The 16,679-nt window shown below is 37.8% G+C and overlaps 1 non-coding gene across 1 annotated transcript; it reads right to left on the bottom strand.

Moving 5' to 3' along the window:
* Window positions 1-238: 238 nt before the first annotated feature.
* LOC122737727 lies at window positions 239-340 on the bottom strand. The gene has a single exon (XR_006354519.1). It is a non-coding gene; the product is annotated as a U6 spliceosomal RNA (small nuclear RNA).
* Window positions 341-16,679: the final 16,339 nt, after the last annotated feature.

Here is a 16,679-nt window from a genome sequence, read left to right as displayed (position 1 = left end):
AATGAGGGTTAAGTGACTTGCCCAGGATCACACAGCTAGTAAGTGTCAAGTGTAGGAGGCCGGATTTGAACTCAGGTCCTCCTGAATCCAGGGCCAGTGCTTTATCCACTATGACACCTAGCTGCCCCCTACAATAAGCTTTCTGAAAAAATTATATGGAATTTAAACCAAGCAACAAAATTATAAGACAAAGAAAGAATAAATAAAAAGTCATTTCCAGTATCAGATGTCTCATCAAAATAATTATCCATACCTCCTCTCTGTCCCTCCCCTCCCTAACCTCTTGCTAATCTTCTCTGTATCGTTCCAATTTTAGTATATGTGCTGCCGAAGCGAGCACTCCCTAACCTCTTCAATACAATTATTTGATTTGTTTTCCTTAGCTTATACAAAAACTACACTGATCTAAGGAGGAACACATATAGCTGCTTTGCTTCCTGTTAGCAGCTCTAACACAGCTAGTGAGGAAAATAACAGAGGCATCAGGGAAAGGCTGCTGCTGTAATTATAAGAAATTGCTAATATACAGCATTGGACATGTTGATATGTCCTACAGAGATGATTCACACTGGCTGGAAATTAGATTTTAGGCCAGTGGGTTGAAGAAGGCCATAGTTTCTCAGAATCCATTTGGGTGAGCAAATGAGACCTTGATTTAATACCTCATCAAAGGTTTGGTGAAATTCCTCTTTAGTAACTTGGAAGTGGAAGCTAGAAATAGGTGGGAACATGTGAGTGTCAAAGAGGACAAATTTGGCCGTTCCTTTATGATCCTTACAGTGGTGGAAATTCTAATCAATTTAATTTAGCAAATGCCTTTTAAAGTATATTATACACAAGGTACCATATCTGCAAAAAGTAGGCTATAAAGACAACGCTGAAGCAATTGCTGCCTTCAAGCAGCTTGCATGCTACTAACAATAATGGTATTCCCTTGGAAGTTATATGTTCTATGACTCTGCCATCATGTAAATAAACTGGGGTGACTTCATGGTCATTCATCTCACTAAGAAATTGCAGAAGGCTTCATGACATAATGGAAATGCTTCTGGATTTGTAGCTAGGTGACTGGTGTTCAAATTCTAGAGCTATCATTTACTGTCTATGTGATCGTGAGCAAATCATTTATTCCAGATGAGCCTCAGTTTCCTCATCAGTAAAATATAAGGAATTTGGGCTGGATGGTCTCAGAGATCCCTTTCATCACTTATTCAGTTGTTGGGGGGGGTCCCCAAGCTAGTTGCTGAACATGACAATATTAATTGTATTGATTATATCCCTTGAATCTGTGATGGAGCATGAAAGTAACAAGTTAATTGTGTGCATTGCAAGTAGGATACAACATTATGTATTCTCCTCCCTCTCCTTGATCCTTTTTTGAGGCAGGATGAGGAAATCTTAGCCCACATCGGAGAAAACTGCTCTGTCTCTTTGAGCAGAAATGTGAACTTCAATCAGGGGATGAGAGAATGGAAGGCATTTGCCCTCTTACCTCCCACCCAGGAAAAGCTCTCAAAGTTCATCATGGCAAATCTCCTATGTGATGGTCTCCCTGTAAATCAGAGAGATTGATGCTGTTGCATCGGTCAGCATGTAAAATAACATGTCATCCGTACAGAGCGTGATGTGCAAAGTATCAGCGTAACTGGAAATTCATAGCACTTTAACACCTGTTTCCATAGCTACAGTGTAATCCAGACATCTGAGAGGCTAGCCTGCCTTTGCCAGGCCTGTCATTTCATGGAAATAAATTAAGAAAGCTGATGACAAGTCCTGGATTATACAATTTCTTTAAAGTACAGCAGGCAGACCTGAAATCTAACCAGGAATGAACATAGTTCAGCAAAATGGATAAAATCCATTTCCGGTAACCTTTGTAAGAAAATTTGAATGCAGCTTTCTTTATATGTTTTCCCCTCTTTGTCCCTGAAGCAGTATCATATGTTACACCTGGCAATGATATTTGTGGCACCATATTTCTTGATTCTTCAGGAGGTGCTATCTTATTTTTAAATTAAGGTTTTTTAAAAAAAAACACACCAGAAGGCAGATGGGAAAATGGTGGGGGAAGGGAGGAGGAAGGAAAAAAAATACAGTTAGGCTAGTGCTAAAGAGCAACCTTCAGTGCCAGACACTAAGCGATTTGCATATTCACAATATGTTTCTGCCTAGGAGCATATTTTCACAAAGTCTGTGTATATTTCCATGTCTCTATAGTTATCCGTGTCTCCGGCTACATGTGTAAGACTGAGTATAGAGTGAGTGTGTTGGCTGATGACTTATAGTGGTGCTTTAGGAATTTCACATTAAATAGTCACTGGCATTGGCAATGAGCTGATGTTAGCTTGTGGGGAAGTGGAAGAGAGAGAGGCATACAGACATGGTGTCTCATTTCCAAAGCCCAGCGGCTAACTGGAGACATGGCCTGTTGACATTTTTCCCCCATGAAGTATTTCTGAGCCTGCTCCATGAAAAAAAAGAGAAGAAAACATATATTATAGACAACGTAATTGTTCATGAAAATAAGCGGCACAGTATGGGAAACGTTATATGCTTCTGGAATAGTCTCCCACCCAGCCCATGTTTTCACCTCTATAGTGAAAATAAGGGTTAGGTCAATCTTGGTCTTGGAGGACAGGTGTGGAATGTTACATACATGGTCAGGTTTGGTCTTTGTGTTGGTTGGTTTTGATTAATTTTTCTTGTTTATAAAGGAAGGATTTATGTTGGGGGTAGTAGTGGAAATATTGGGAAATAACTGTCTTATATAAAGAACAAAAGGTATCAACAAAACTTAAAAACTGAAATAAAATAAAGTGGGGACCACAGTTGGAGTATTCTAGAGAGCAAGTGATAATGTGTTCAATTACAACATTAATCACAATTTTTGTTTACAGACAACTTTGAGGTTTAAAAAGTCTTGTCTTAACATTCTATAAAGTAGATAGTGCGATAAAATAATGGAATTTGGTGGGGGAGGGGGGCAGATTAGGACCCACAATTTAGATTTTAAACAACATAGTTGTTCAGGTATCAATAGAAGCAGCACCATGCAAGGCAAAGAGTGCCGAACCAGAAACACTGAACTTGAAGTCATGGGATCTAAGTTTAAATTCTAACTGCATCATTTAATAGTTGTGTGATCTGGGGCAAGTCATTGAATTTCTCTGGGCCTCATTTTCTTAATCTATTCAAAAAGAAGACTAGGTTCATTGACCTCTAGAGTAATTTCCAGTTCTAGACCTATGAAATGATCATTATTCCATACCTGTTAAATGGAACCCAAGTAGGTTCATGGAAGTAAAGTATTTCCACAACTAGTAAGTGGTACAGACAAGATTCAAACCCAATTCTCCTGACAGCACAAAACAACTTCCCCTAACACAACTTACCTCTTGTTTACCAATAGGTTAATTTTTCAGGGGATGAGATGGATCATGAGGATTCCAAGGTTAGGGCAGGTGAAACAGAGGAAGAGATAAACAGAGTTCTCTTTGCTACCCTGGAAGCTATGCTCATCCTCTTGGCATCTTGGAAATTTGCCTGGACTGTTTTGTAGAGGTCAGAGAATGATTGCTTTTCTCATTATGTATCTCTCCTTCTGTATGAATTCCAGTCACATCAGCCAACTGTACTTAGGCCTGGGTGGTATTCTGGTTCTCCAGCCCAATTAATTTTCTTTTGGTTGAAACAAGGTTTATTCACACCATGTTTTAATCAATAACAGGGAAACATTCCTCATTGAATAATACTAAAAACTAGACTTCAGTGATGTTTGGGCTTCTATTATAAAATCAAAGATGCTTTAAAATGAAATTTTGCCAATAAGTTTTCTCTTGGATGACCTAATCATGTTCTCCATTTTGAAAAATAAAAGGAGAAAAATATGAAGTTAAAAAACAAGACCACCAAATAGTAGATCATTCATAAAGCACTTTAGGGCTTATAAAACACTTTCTGCATAACAATGACTGATTGACTGATTTTATAGATGAAGCAACCAAGGCTTAGAGTTTAAGTGACTGATTTGGTTATGGTCAGAAGGGTAATAATAATAATAGCTAGCATTTATAAAACTCTTTAAGGCTTACAAAGTGCTTTACAAATATTATCTGATTTTATCCTCACAACAACCCTGGAGGTAGGTGCTATTATCTCCATTTTGAAGATGAGGAAACCGAGGGGACAAAGGTTAAGTGACTTGCCCAGGGTCATATGGCCTGACTCAGGCATTCCTGATTTCAGGTACAGGGCTCTATATAGCATACCACAAATTCAGGTGTGGAGATTTGAAGTCCACCATTCTGTACAGTATGTCACTCTGTTTAAAACAAACAAAAAGAAAGAAAAATTCCATGACATTAATGTAAAAAAGCAGACTTCTTTCTTTCATAATATTACAATGATCATTTAAGAACATTCAATTTATACCCGAGAGATTGTAAGTATTGCTAGTCTTTTGGAGCTATCATAGTTGAAGCTGAAGGGTCTTAGTTTAAACTGTGACATTTAGCATTATTTTATAGCTTTGGATTTCTTCAATACCAAAAAAGGTATTGATCTATCATTGCAAAATGTACTGTCACCAAGTGATATTTTTTTTTCATTATTCTCTCATTTTCCCAAACTACAAGGTACGGGTTTGTCTGAGGCCCAAATTGCAGTAATGTTTTTTAAAACTTTGAAAATAGTTGCACCTAAGTAACATGAAAAAACCCTAGGTTTAAATCACAATATCATTTTGAATATAGGAGATACCTCTTGTCCAAAATCTGTGTGTATAAAAAGTGTATTTTTTAAATAAAATTTATATCATTTTTCTGAATATATGTTCATATATCATGTTCTCTACCCATTCCTCTTCAACTCCCTAGGGATCTAGCTTTAAGCTTGTGATATATATATATATATATATATACACATATATATATACACACACACATATATATATATATATATATATATTCAGGGACAACCTATATTCAGACCAGTTTTATAAGCACTGATACTTAAAAGATATAAACTCCTAGGTACAAACTGGTACTTTTCTCCCTTGTCTTTAATAATAATAACAGATTATTTGAAATCTGATCTTACTTATAGGGTCATGGTTAAAGAGCTAGAATGAACCACTGAGACATCCCTTCATTTTGCAGATGAAGAAACCGAAGACTAGGGAAGTAGAATGAGTTGGCTATAGGCATACTGGATGAAAGCAGTGGTGGTTGGATTTGAACCCAGGTACTCTGACTGCAGAGTTGGCACTCTTTGAGTGCCATCTCAAGAGTTAAATTATATACCTTAGTAGCTGATCTTGGATCTTATCTTGGAGTCAAATGGGTCCCGGCTTGTAAGTTACTATCTGTGGGTTAATAATAATAATGATGATAAGAACAATAATATATCATTTATATAATCCTTTAAGTTTTACAAAGTGCTTTCTAAACATTATCTCACTTTATCCATGCAACTACCCTAGGAGGTTGGTGTCATTTTACATAGGAGGAAATTGAGGCAGGCAGATGATTTTTGACTTGGTCAAGGTCACACACATAGTAAGAGTTTGAGTCATATTTGAACTCCTATCTCCCTTGATTTAGGTGCAGTGCTCTATATCCTGCACTGCCTAGATTCCACCTAGCTAACTGTAAACTTTTGGGACTGCCCTTTCTCATAGTTGGCTGAAGTTATTCCACATACGTTTCTTTTCACTTGTAGAAATCTTTTTGGCGGGAGCCGGGGGAGGTTGTTCCTTGTTTGGGGGTGGGATGGGAGGGGTGCAGCAGAGCTGAGAGAGAGAGAAAATGGAACATGGGATATCCATATATTGAAGATATAATCCCCTTGCCCCTGTGATTCATTTCTTTGCAATCAGAAGGAGTTAACTTTTCACTTTGCTCTTAAGAAGAGCAAAATAACCCCTTTCCCACTAGCTTTTTAGCTAGAAGGTCCTGGATCTCTGTACTTTGAAATGTACATCCTGTAATCACCTTTAGCAATTCTCTAGGCATAGCTATAGCTCCGTTAGCTTTGATAAGCTACCCCAGACAAACAATCCCCGAAAATATTTGCTAAGAGGCCCATATCTTCTTCCCTCCCACTGAACATCTTAAACACATTTCAACCAAATTTCTGAACCCAGATTTAAAGCTGTTTCATGAAATAAGGCATGACCTAAGCTGTTTTGGAGGGAGCTGTCATGGATTTTGAGTAAGATTATCATGTGTATCATATACTATATGCTTAATGTGTTCATGACTGAGCTCAAAACAGCTTGGAAGGCTTTAGCTTGTGTAGCCACAAAAATAAACACAGGTCCACATTCCCAGAGTCAAAAAGAAATCAAAGGAGACTTAATGGAAATCAGGCAGTGGGCCTAATCATCTTCCTTCCTATGACTAATTTAGATGTTGAACAACAAGCTTCAATTTTACATGTAATAGTTCATCCTGATGATTGCATCTGGGTAACAGACTGAAATGCCACAGAGGTCTCCTCCCCCTTTGCAAACTGGACCTAGAATTTTGATCTGTTCCAAAGTCAGCACTGTGTGACCTGCATAGGTCTAATGAGAATCAGGCAGTAGGCCTAGAAGAAACTTAATACACACCATCTTCCTCCCTCCCTTTTCTGGGTTTTCTCTTGACATCCTTGGGAAGCTGAGTCTGAGTGTACTAACTGCTGGCCCATCATCCCCCCGCCCCTTAATCCCATAATTTGTTGTCAGGAGCAGAATGAGAAAGGTAAGAAAAGGGGTGACTTAGGTTGGGGAAAAGGTAAATTTTACAGATTAAAAAGTTGATTAGAATATTTGTATTATACTATGAGCTCCTTGAGAGGAAGGATTAGATGGGGTTGGGGGACGTTGCTTTTCTTTGTAATCACAGGGTTCAGGACAATGACTGAAATCCTCAAGAAATGATTGTTGATTGATTTTTAGTCATCTAGAAAGCAATTTTCAAGGTTTGGTTGATGAATCAATAGTGTATAGATTAGTAAAATCTGGAAGTTAGTTTTTTTTTTCTTTTAAAGAATTCCTATCTACGAGCAGCTATGTGGCACAGTGGATAGAGCACTGTCCCTGGAGTCAGGAAGATCAGAGTTCAAATCCCGCCTCAGACACTTGATACTTACTAGCTGTGTGACCCTGGGAAAGGCACTTAACACTGATTGCCTTGCCCGCCCCCCCCCCCCAAAAAATCTACATCTAACACTTGGGTGGAGAGGGGATTGCAGATACATTTGCTTTGGTATTCCTTCCCCATTTCAGGATCATAAATTTAAAGTTGAGACGGACATCAGTGCTCATTAAGTCCAATTTTCTCATTTTACAGATGAGGAGACTGAGGCATAAAGAATTAAGATTTACCTAGCACGCTGAGTGGATCCCTTGTAGAGGACTCATGGGAGGACAAGAACAAGGGTCATGAAAATTGGATAAGCTCGGGTGAGTTCTTATCCACATTGTTGGAAGGGACAGTTACATCAATGAGTCACAGGTCCACTGGAGTGAAAAAGGAAGCATTCTTTACACCTCATCCTTTCCTTGATGAAGAGCCCTCACTGCAAGAAAAGGTATTTTTTTGAACCTGGTTCTCTGGTGTGAAATGAACATAAAATTGTGGAAATGGCAGCCCAGATTCATATGCTTAGAGCCCTAGTTGTGGAGGAATGGAAGGAGCCTTGAATTAAGTCTGGAGATTTTGACTTTATGATTCTTCTGTATGCTAGCTGGGAAACTTTGGGCAAATCATTGATCTTCTCCCGGGTTTGTTAAATGAGGACAGTAGTAGTTATCCTGTAAACTGGGCAGAGTTGTAAGGATTAAATAAGTTGAGCAAATATACATGAAAATATCATCAACTCTTAAAGGGCAATAGTAATGGATCTGATTCATAACTTGTATATTTGTTTTTATCAGTGTAGAGAATTCTTAGCATGGAAAAGTATTTTTCAGATTCAGACCTATAGCTCCTCTATCATTTGTAATTTTATAAATTGCATTGGGACACTGAGGGGTAAATTGACCTGTCTGGCATCACAGAGCTAGAACATATCAGAGGCAGAATTTGAATTTAGATCTTGCTGACTCTATCTGCTATGCCACACTGGATACTATTTTATATTTAATAGTAAGAAACAAGCTAATGGTGTAGCAGAGCCAGCTCATTTTGGCTTGTGGAAACTTATTAAATTTGATTGTTGTTGTTCAGTCATGTCTGACTTTTCATGACCCTATTTTGTGTTTTCTTGGCAAAGATACTGGAGTGGTTTGCCATTTCCTTCTCTGGATCATTTTACAGATGAGGAAACCAAGGAAATAAGGTTAAGTGACTTGCTCGGGGTCACACTGCTTCTGTCTGAAGCCAGATTTGAACTCACAAAAATGAGTCTTCTTGACTTCAGCCCTAGCACTCTATCCACTGAGTCAACTAGTTGTCTTAAATATAATTGTTATCACATATTTAGGTGAACATTTATACCTCAGAAATCAGCAATAATAAAAATTAGGGCTTAATTTATTGTTTTGTAGATTGTCTAGACTTAGGAAACTGATGGGTCAAATGTTAATGGTGTAGATTAAATTTAAAAGTGGGTTAGGTGTCAAAAAAAAAAGTGCAGTATATTTTTTGGGTAGCTAGGTGGCACAGTGGATAAAGCACTGGCCCTGGATTCAGGAGGGCTTGCGTTCAAATCCAACCTCAGACACTTGATACTTACTAGCTGGGTTATCCTGGGTGGGTCACTTAACCCTCATTGCCCTGCACTCTCCCCCCCCCAAAAAAAAAGTAGGTTGGGTGACATTTTTTCTTTTCAGAGACTTGATTATTAAACATTGAACAGCATACTCCCTGGAAAAAATTTTACTTAAATAATTATCCTTGCAAGTAGAAGGCTAACCAAAGTGCAATACAGAAGGTAAATCTGACAATTGTTCTCCCCTTATGCTAGTTAGTGTTTTGTCTTTAGCCATTATTCATATGGGAACAAACACAAACACAAGAACATTGGACTCTAGCAACTGGTATGGTTTCCTAAAGAAAACATTGAAAAGTGGAAAATGACTTTGATCTTTTGTTACCAAAATGGTAATTTAAAACAGACATACTGAGTGATGACAATAATAATATTTCATAATAACAACAATAATAAGTACCACTTATGTAGTACCATCTATGTCCCAGGAATTGTGCTAAGTACTGTATAAATATCTCATTTGAGACTCCAAATAATCCTGGGATACAGGAGGTTCTATTATCATCCCATTTTACAATTAAGGAAACTGAGGCAAACAGGTTAAGTGACTACCTTAAGGTCACACAGCTACTCAGTTTCTGAGGCTGAATCTTAACTCATCTTCCTGACTCTAGGCCCTGTGCTTTATCCACTGAGCCACCTAGACTTGATAAAGACAAACACATCTAAAGAAATAAGACTATAAGAATATGAACATACTCTATTACACAAAGGACAAGAAAGCAATAGGGAAAGTATATGATTAGATAGAACTTACTGAAGATGTCCAGAAGTCCTTTTGTTAAAGGACTCTATTGGTTCGATGTTGGAGACCAAACTAACCCCGCCCCAAATTAGGCCCTCTTGGCTTCCACAAGTAAATTTGCCTGTACTTAATTGTCAAGAAATACTATGTGAAACACTGAGATCTTTCCAGAAGCTTCAACCAGATTTCCAGTCTGTACTGCTATTTTTTGTTTTTGTTTTTGTTTGTTTGTTTGTTTTGTGGGGCAATGAGGGTTAAGTGACTTGCCCAGGGTCACACAGCTAGTGTCAAGTGTCTTAGGCTGGATTTGAACTCAGGTCCTCCCGAATCCAGGCCCAGTGCTTTACCTACTGTGCCACCTAGCTGCCCCCCTGTACTCCTATTTTAAGTAAGTCCTAAAAAGAAAAAAACGTTGTCTTATTAACCTCCTGTTAACCAGAAGAATCAATTAAGTAGAATACTCCATTTTTGAGACTTTTATTTAATTAAGGTAAAGAATCTTCCTGATTGGCTCTCAAAACTGTCTATTGTCTGGATGGAAACAGTATAGAAACAGAGAAACATTAATATTCATGACTGTCCTCAAAAGAATATTTAAAAAAAGAAATCAGCCAACACTAATTGATTATTTTTATAAGCCTTTATTTTAACTAACAATTGTATGAAATTAAACCAGCATGAAAGTGATCATGAGATTCTTATCACACAGTCATCCTCAAATGTCATAGCAGATAGCAGGAATATGTCATACCTTTTTCCTAGAATACTTATTAGTTAAATCACATCTTAGCTGGACTGCATGAAATCTGATACACTGAAAAGTAGCAGATGTTTGTAATGATAGAGAACAACTTCTTTCTTCCCCAAGGAGTTTGTGTATTTCCAAAGGGATGCTAATCAGTTATTAGAAATAGATCCAAGTAAGGAGAATGCAGCTGAAATGAAAAAAAAACTAATTTAAAAATAAAACTCAATCTCTTTGTGATGTTGTATTCTTGCTAACTACTGTCCTTACTACAAAGGAAAGAGAAGGATTCTGATGGTTTGTGATGTCCAGGGAAACCCCTACAAGAGCAATTATTATCCCCCAGCAAGGAAGCCCACCATGTTCCAGCAAAGGACTAACTTGATCATCTTCTGACTCAAATCCTGGGGGCCAGTTCCTTCTGGGGTGATGCTCAGGAAATAGGCTTGAAAAAGACTAGGACTGTCTATTCTGTTTTCAATTGGTACCAGGAGGTCCGGGTATGGACTTCCTGACTCCAGGGCTATTTCAGGACTATACAAGGAATTCAAGCTGATTGCTATCCATGCCAAATAGAATGTAGGAGCTTGTTTATGGTAGGTTATTACAGGCCAGGCCTAAGTCAGATTCAAAGGCTTAAAAATGCAGTGAATACTTGAAGTAGATTAAAAACCACAATTAAAAAACCACTTTACTAAATCAAAGATTACAATAATCAATTAAAAGGACATAAGGTTTAAAACAATACTCATCTTCTGGTCAATTAGCACAACCAAGAAAAGATTACCCAGAGAGCAGGTAAAAGGAAAGGTAAAGGTCTAACAGTAACTCCCTGTCAAATGGCCTTTTATGTCTCAAACAACAAAGAGTCAACATGGCCTCCTTGCCTTCTTACCATATGATACAATATTTTTGTTTGTTTTGTGTTTTTGTGTGGCAATGAGGGTTAAGTGACTTGCCCAGGGTCACACACCTAGTAAGTGTCAAATGTTTGAGGCCAAATTTGAATTCAGATCCTCCTGAATCCAGGGCCAGTGCTTTATCCACTGTGCCACCTAGCTACCCCTATAATAAACTTTTTTTAAAGAGGCTACTATGTGTCAGGAATTGTAGTAATTGCTAAAAATACAAATAAGAGAAAAGAAAGATGGTACCTCTCCCCATGGAGCTTCAATACTGAAAAGGAAGTTGCAAAGAAGCTAAGAGGTGTGTGCTAGAGGGTAACCTCTGTGGGCGCATGTTGATGATGATGGTGGAGTCAAAACCAATCAGAATAGCAGGTGGCAAATGAAGAGAAGGCTGAGATTTTGAGCCCTCTATAGGAAGGCTATGAGAGGTAGTTTTGCTCTACCCTTCAGCCTCCTAATCAGAGGGGAAAAGCAAATGTGGGTATTGATGAAGTGTGGGTAGTAAAGCTGAAGAAATCTCCATAATGATAAGTTTCCTAATAATTAGCTTATGCTAAAGGAGGTGGGGGGAAGAGATGATAATGATGCTAGAGTTGAAACCAAGAAAAGCAGCTTGCATAAAATAGAAGTTGCTTCGTCCATCTGGGGAGAACTAATATTAAACTACCTTAGCATGGTATCTTGACCAAACTAATTGAAGCAACCAAGGCTATTCTGGGACATAATTGAAGTCTCTTCAGTTTTTCTTGCCTGTTTTTATGGCTGTGGCTACCTTGTGGTATCTGTTTTGCCCATGTGGGTTATATGTCCACATAGGTCTACCTGAACGTGGTTTGCAAGGAAGTGTGAGTAAATGACTCTAGGGTGTCTTCCTCCTACTTTTCCACAAGGGAGGCTTTGATTCCTGTCAGGAAGGAAAGCAGGACATTGGAGCCAAGAGACTGGTCTTTCTGCTTCCCTCATAGAGAGGATATCTATCTCAATGGGAGCAAGAAAGCTCATCTGAACCAAAAGAGAAGGTCTTTGGAAGTTTTCCAAAGTCTGTAGTGTAGGAAGATAGGAATAGGGGCATGACAAAGGTGCCAGTTCCTTAACATCAACTTCTTCTTTTCTTTTTTTGGTGGGGCAATGAGGGTTAAGTGACTTTCCCAGGGTCACATAGCTAGTGTCAAATGTCTGAGGCTGGATTTGAACTCGGGTCCTCCTGAATCCAGGGCCAGTGCTTTAATCTACTGCCCCACCTAGCTGGGCAGTTCCTCAACATCAACTTCTTTCCAGTCTTTCTCTCTCTTTAGAGACGTGAAGAGAGTCTGAAACCTTGTGTTTTCTCTCAGAGCTAGAAGCCTGAAGACCAGGATATTGTTTCTTTTCCAAGCTCTTGGCTACTGTGCCCCTCACATATATATGGATTGTTTAATAATCAATTTCCAGTAATGAGGAGAGTGTTATGCAAATGGTCTTTGAACTTTGGGCTACATACATATTTAAAAAAAATTTGATAATGCCATAATGACCATCTATAGCAGTTTTATCTAAATTCATATATTCAGGGTTTGAGATTAAGAGGGGGAAGTTGCCCCATGGCAGGAGGGATTTTCACAAGGTTACTTCAATATGGGGGCTGAATAAATTAGAGAAGTGTCTATAATTTTGTTAATTAATGAAAATATTCCAGAGCATATCCATTAGGCCACCTTGAACCCTGTGAAAGAAAATTTAAAAGGAGATGAACCAGCAGGAGACTGTGAAATGTTTGTGTGTGTATGTGTGGGTGTTTGCCACTGAGTACACTGTTAATAACCTAGCATTATAAACCCACACTTCACATGTCTCTACATCTTTCTGAGAGGGTTTTTTTTTTCATTTTAAGAAAGGCCCAAACTTATCCCAAAGAAATGAATGCTTGATGAAGAAATATGAAACATTGTGGTTTCTGGGTGGGGAAGATATTCTGGGGCCATGAATTGGCATGACTCTCCAGTATTCCTCAAATTATAACAGTAACAACACAGTGGCAATAACAACAGCCACAAAGAAAAGACTAACCCCCTTTAATACCATGCTTAATGTGTACCTTTGAATAGTAAGTAATATGGAGGATAATGGATTGAGTACATAATTAAGCACAAGGTCATACACAAGTAAAAAAAAAAATCAGGGCCTACTACCCTAAGGCAGTTATGCAAATGTTAATACTTCATTAAAGGGGCAGTTAGGTGGCACAGTGGATAGAGCACCAGCCCTGGAGTCAGGGGGACCTGAGTTCAAATCTGGCCTCAAACACTTGACACTTACTAGCTGTGTGACCCTGGGCAAGTCACTTAATCCCAATTGCCTCCCCCTCCCAAAAAAAAGTAAGAAATACTTTATGAGAAAGGACAAAAAAAGACTGATAGTCTTAGATTGTATGGCAAGTAAGTTAACAATTTTGTGCTAATATTGTACTACTATTCTGTGAAGTGGGTATTCAGGCAATCTGGATATACTTTTACTATTGGATATAACCTATAAAATGGCTAAGATCCAAGAATGAAACTAAAGAGTTCTCCATGGGTAACATCCATAAAACCTCAATCCACAGTATGTTGACAAAGAAATTCCAAATAAAAGATTGAATCAGGCATACTTGTTTAAAGAAATGTTATATTTCAGACCACTGCAATTACCAAAATTACCAAATTATCAAAAGATCATTCTTATGGAGCATGCATTTGTTGGTTAATGCTATCTTTGCAAGGAAAGAGTGAAAACTCTGCAATGTAATATGACAAATTGCAGAAATTTATTTCCTACTAAATTCTTAGAAAGACATTACCATGTGGCAAGAATTATATATTAGTAGCTCAATATTCTTCATGAACAGATAAGAGATCCCTATGATACCAATGGAAAAATATATCCAAGAAATTCAACAGAAAACCTGTACTGGAACTGGACAATTGTCACATATAAAACTATCACCTGTGAATGCTTAGACATAACAATTTAAGAATAATATTTCCAGTAGATGTTGCCATGGCAAACACTCATAACCTCCAAACTATGAAGAATGAAAAGCTCTCAAAATATAGAGATCTAGTAGACAGCATCACCACCGTATGAGAATTTTAGAAAGAATATATCATTTCTGTCATACTGCCTACTACATGTAGGTCTTGATGAGTGTGAACAATGAACCCCCTGAAGTCATTACATTATTTGAATTCCCACTGCCTATCCCCATTACTTAGAATCAGTGAACATATTTTATATAATTATAACAGCCAGATAGTAACCCAAATATAACTCCTAAATCTGAATCCATACAACCACTTCAGGGGATTCATTATTTGTACTAATAGAGACCTTGCTATGAAGAAGTTTTTCTCAATATACTTTTAGTGAGTCACAGAATATAAACCTGAATCCTAGTACTTCAATTTTTTAAAAGAATCAATGATTTTATCCACTTACACAATATGTTGGTTTTTTCTTTTTTTAAAAATGTTTTAAATTTTACAAAGCATGAGGATCAATGGAAAACAATAAAATGGTACCCATAGTATGAAGGGCTATTTTAGAAAGCTCTGTGATTTCCTATTTTCCCAGGGCAATGAAGGTTATTTGACTTACCTAAGGTCATACAGCTAGTAAGTGTAAAGTATCTGAGGTAGGATTTGAACTCAGGTCCTCCTGAATCCAGGACCAGTGCTTTATCCACTGTACCACTTAGCTTCCCCAAGCTCTGTGATTTCAATGAGATACTTCTCTTTCCTTGGCTGATAATGTATGCAACTTTTAAATAGTTCCCTATATCTTCTGTCCTGATGCATATGGATTGCTAATAACTTATTCAGGTGTATATGTCTTTAAGGAACACCCCATTTCATTTTATGCATTATCTTAGTTATAACTAAATGTTGTAATTGAATAAAGCAATTTTTTAAAATAAAAAAAAAGATATACAGCCACAACATGACTTGGTCAAGCCTCTTAAAGTCTCTATAACTATGTGGAGAGAAGAATATGAAACCCTCTATTTACCCAATATAGATTTCTTACCTTTCAGATTTTAATTAGGGAACTGATTTTCTATTAATTAAGCCTCATATTCTTCTTTTTCTTTTTTTTTGTTGGCAGGTAAAAGAAGATTCAGGGGGGTGGTAGAGGTGGTGTGACAGTTAGTGATCGCATTGTGAATAGAACTTAAAAATGCACCCTGTGGACTGGGCTCTTTTCCTATTGCAAAGCTTTTATATCTGCAATGCATGGGTACAGAAGGAAATATCTGTTACCACCTGCTCACATTTAGCCAGTGAAAGCAATAGCAAGCCATGAAGTATGAGAGAGAGAGAGAGAGAGAGAGAGAGAGAGAGAGAGAGAGAGAGAGAGAGAGAGAGAGAGAGAGAGAGAGAGAGAGAGACAGAGAGACAGAGACAGAGAGACAGAGAGAGAGGCAGAGAAAGAGAGACACAGAGACAGAGACAGAGACAAAGAGGTACAGAAACAGAGAGACAGAGACACACACACACACACACACACACACACACAGAAATGGACAGATAGGGAGACAGACAGGGACAGGGAGAGATGGAGAAAACACAGTGAAACTGGACATTTGAAAGGTTTGTGATTTTCCTGAGGACTGAAGGAATTTCAACTCCCAGCCACGTGGCACATGAATACACCATTGTGGTAGCACTACTAGTGCTTCTCTTAATCAGCTGATGTCTAAAAAAATCAGCAGCAGGAACCCTCTGATGCTGGTCAAGGAACACCTTAACATTATTAAGACAATTTTTAAAACTTAAAATAGCTGTGTGATTTTTTGCTATACAAGAATAATGGGACTCTGACCAAGGTGGTCTATGAATGCCATTCTGTATTGCATATTTTATAAATCCATATGCTTTTCTTGGGTGGCTTGCTAAATTTGGTGCCATGAAACTGTATGGAAGATTGACATTGTGTGACTTGCTGGTTTCCATTCAGCTGTGGGCAAATGGAAAGAACTAGGGATCTAGCTTAACATTCACAAATGAAGCATCCCTCCAGACTAGGGTAAGGTACATATCTAAGAGTGTGTCCTTGTAGACATATGTCACTAAATCAAGAATATTCTTTAAGCAATGTTATACCAACAGAGATTGCTGCTCATCTATAACTTTGTAGACAAATCTTATGGATGTGCTGGAGGCCTGGAGAAGTTGTGATTTGGTCATGGTTGCATTGCTAGTGAATGTCTAAAACAATATATGAACCATAGTCCTAATGAATTCAAGCCAGGCATTGTAATTATGCAACATTAACACTCCCCGTGGACACAGTTCATTTAAAATTGTTTAGAACAAACATTTTTGTTTGTGGATCACTTCAACAGGACAGAAATCATCACAGATCACTTACCCATTCTATTCTAACTTGATGCCATAAAAAAGGGAAATAATTTCTTAGAATGTTTCCCCTGAATTAAAAAAAAGAAAGAAAAATAGGAAATTTGGTGATTTTTTTCATCCTTGAGCTTTCTTGCATAAATTAAAATTTA

Source organism: Dromiciops gliroides, chromosome 1 (assembly GCF_019393635.1).
Source record: "Dromiciops gliroides isolate mDroGli1 chromosome 1, mDroGli1.pri, whole genome shotgun sequence".
Taxonomy (NCBI): Eukaryota; Metazoa; Chordata; class Mammalia; order Microbiotheria; family Microbiotheriidae; genus Dromiciops; species Dromiciops gliroides.
Note: the sequence above shows the minus strand (reverse complement) of the source record. Positions and strands in the feature narration are given on the sequence as shown.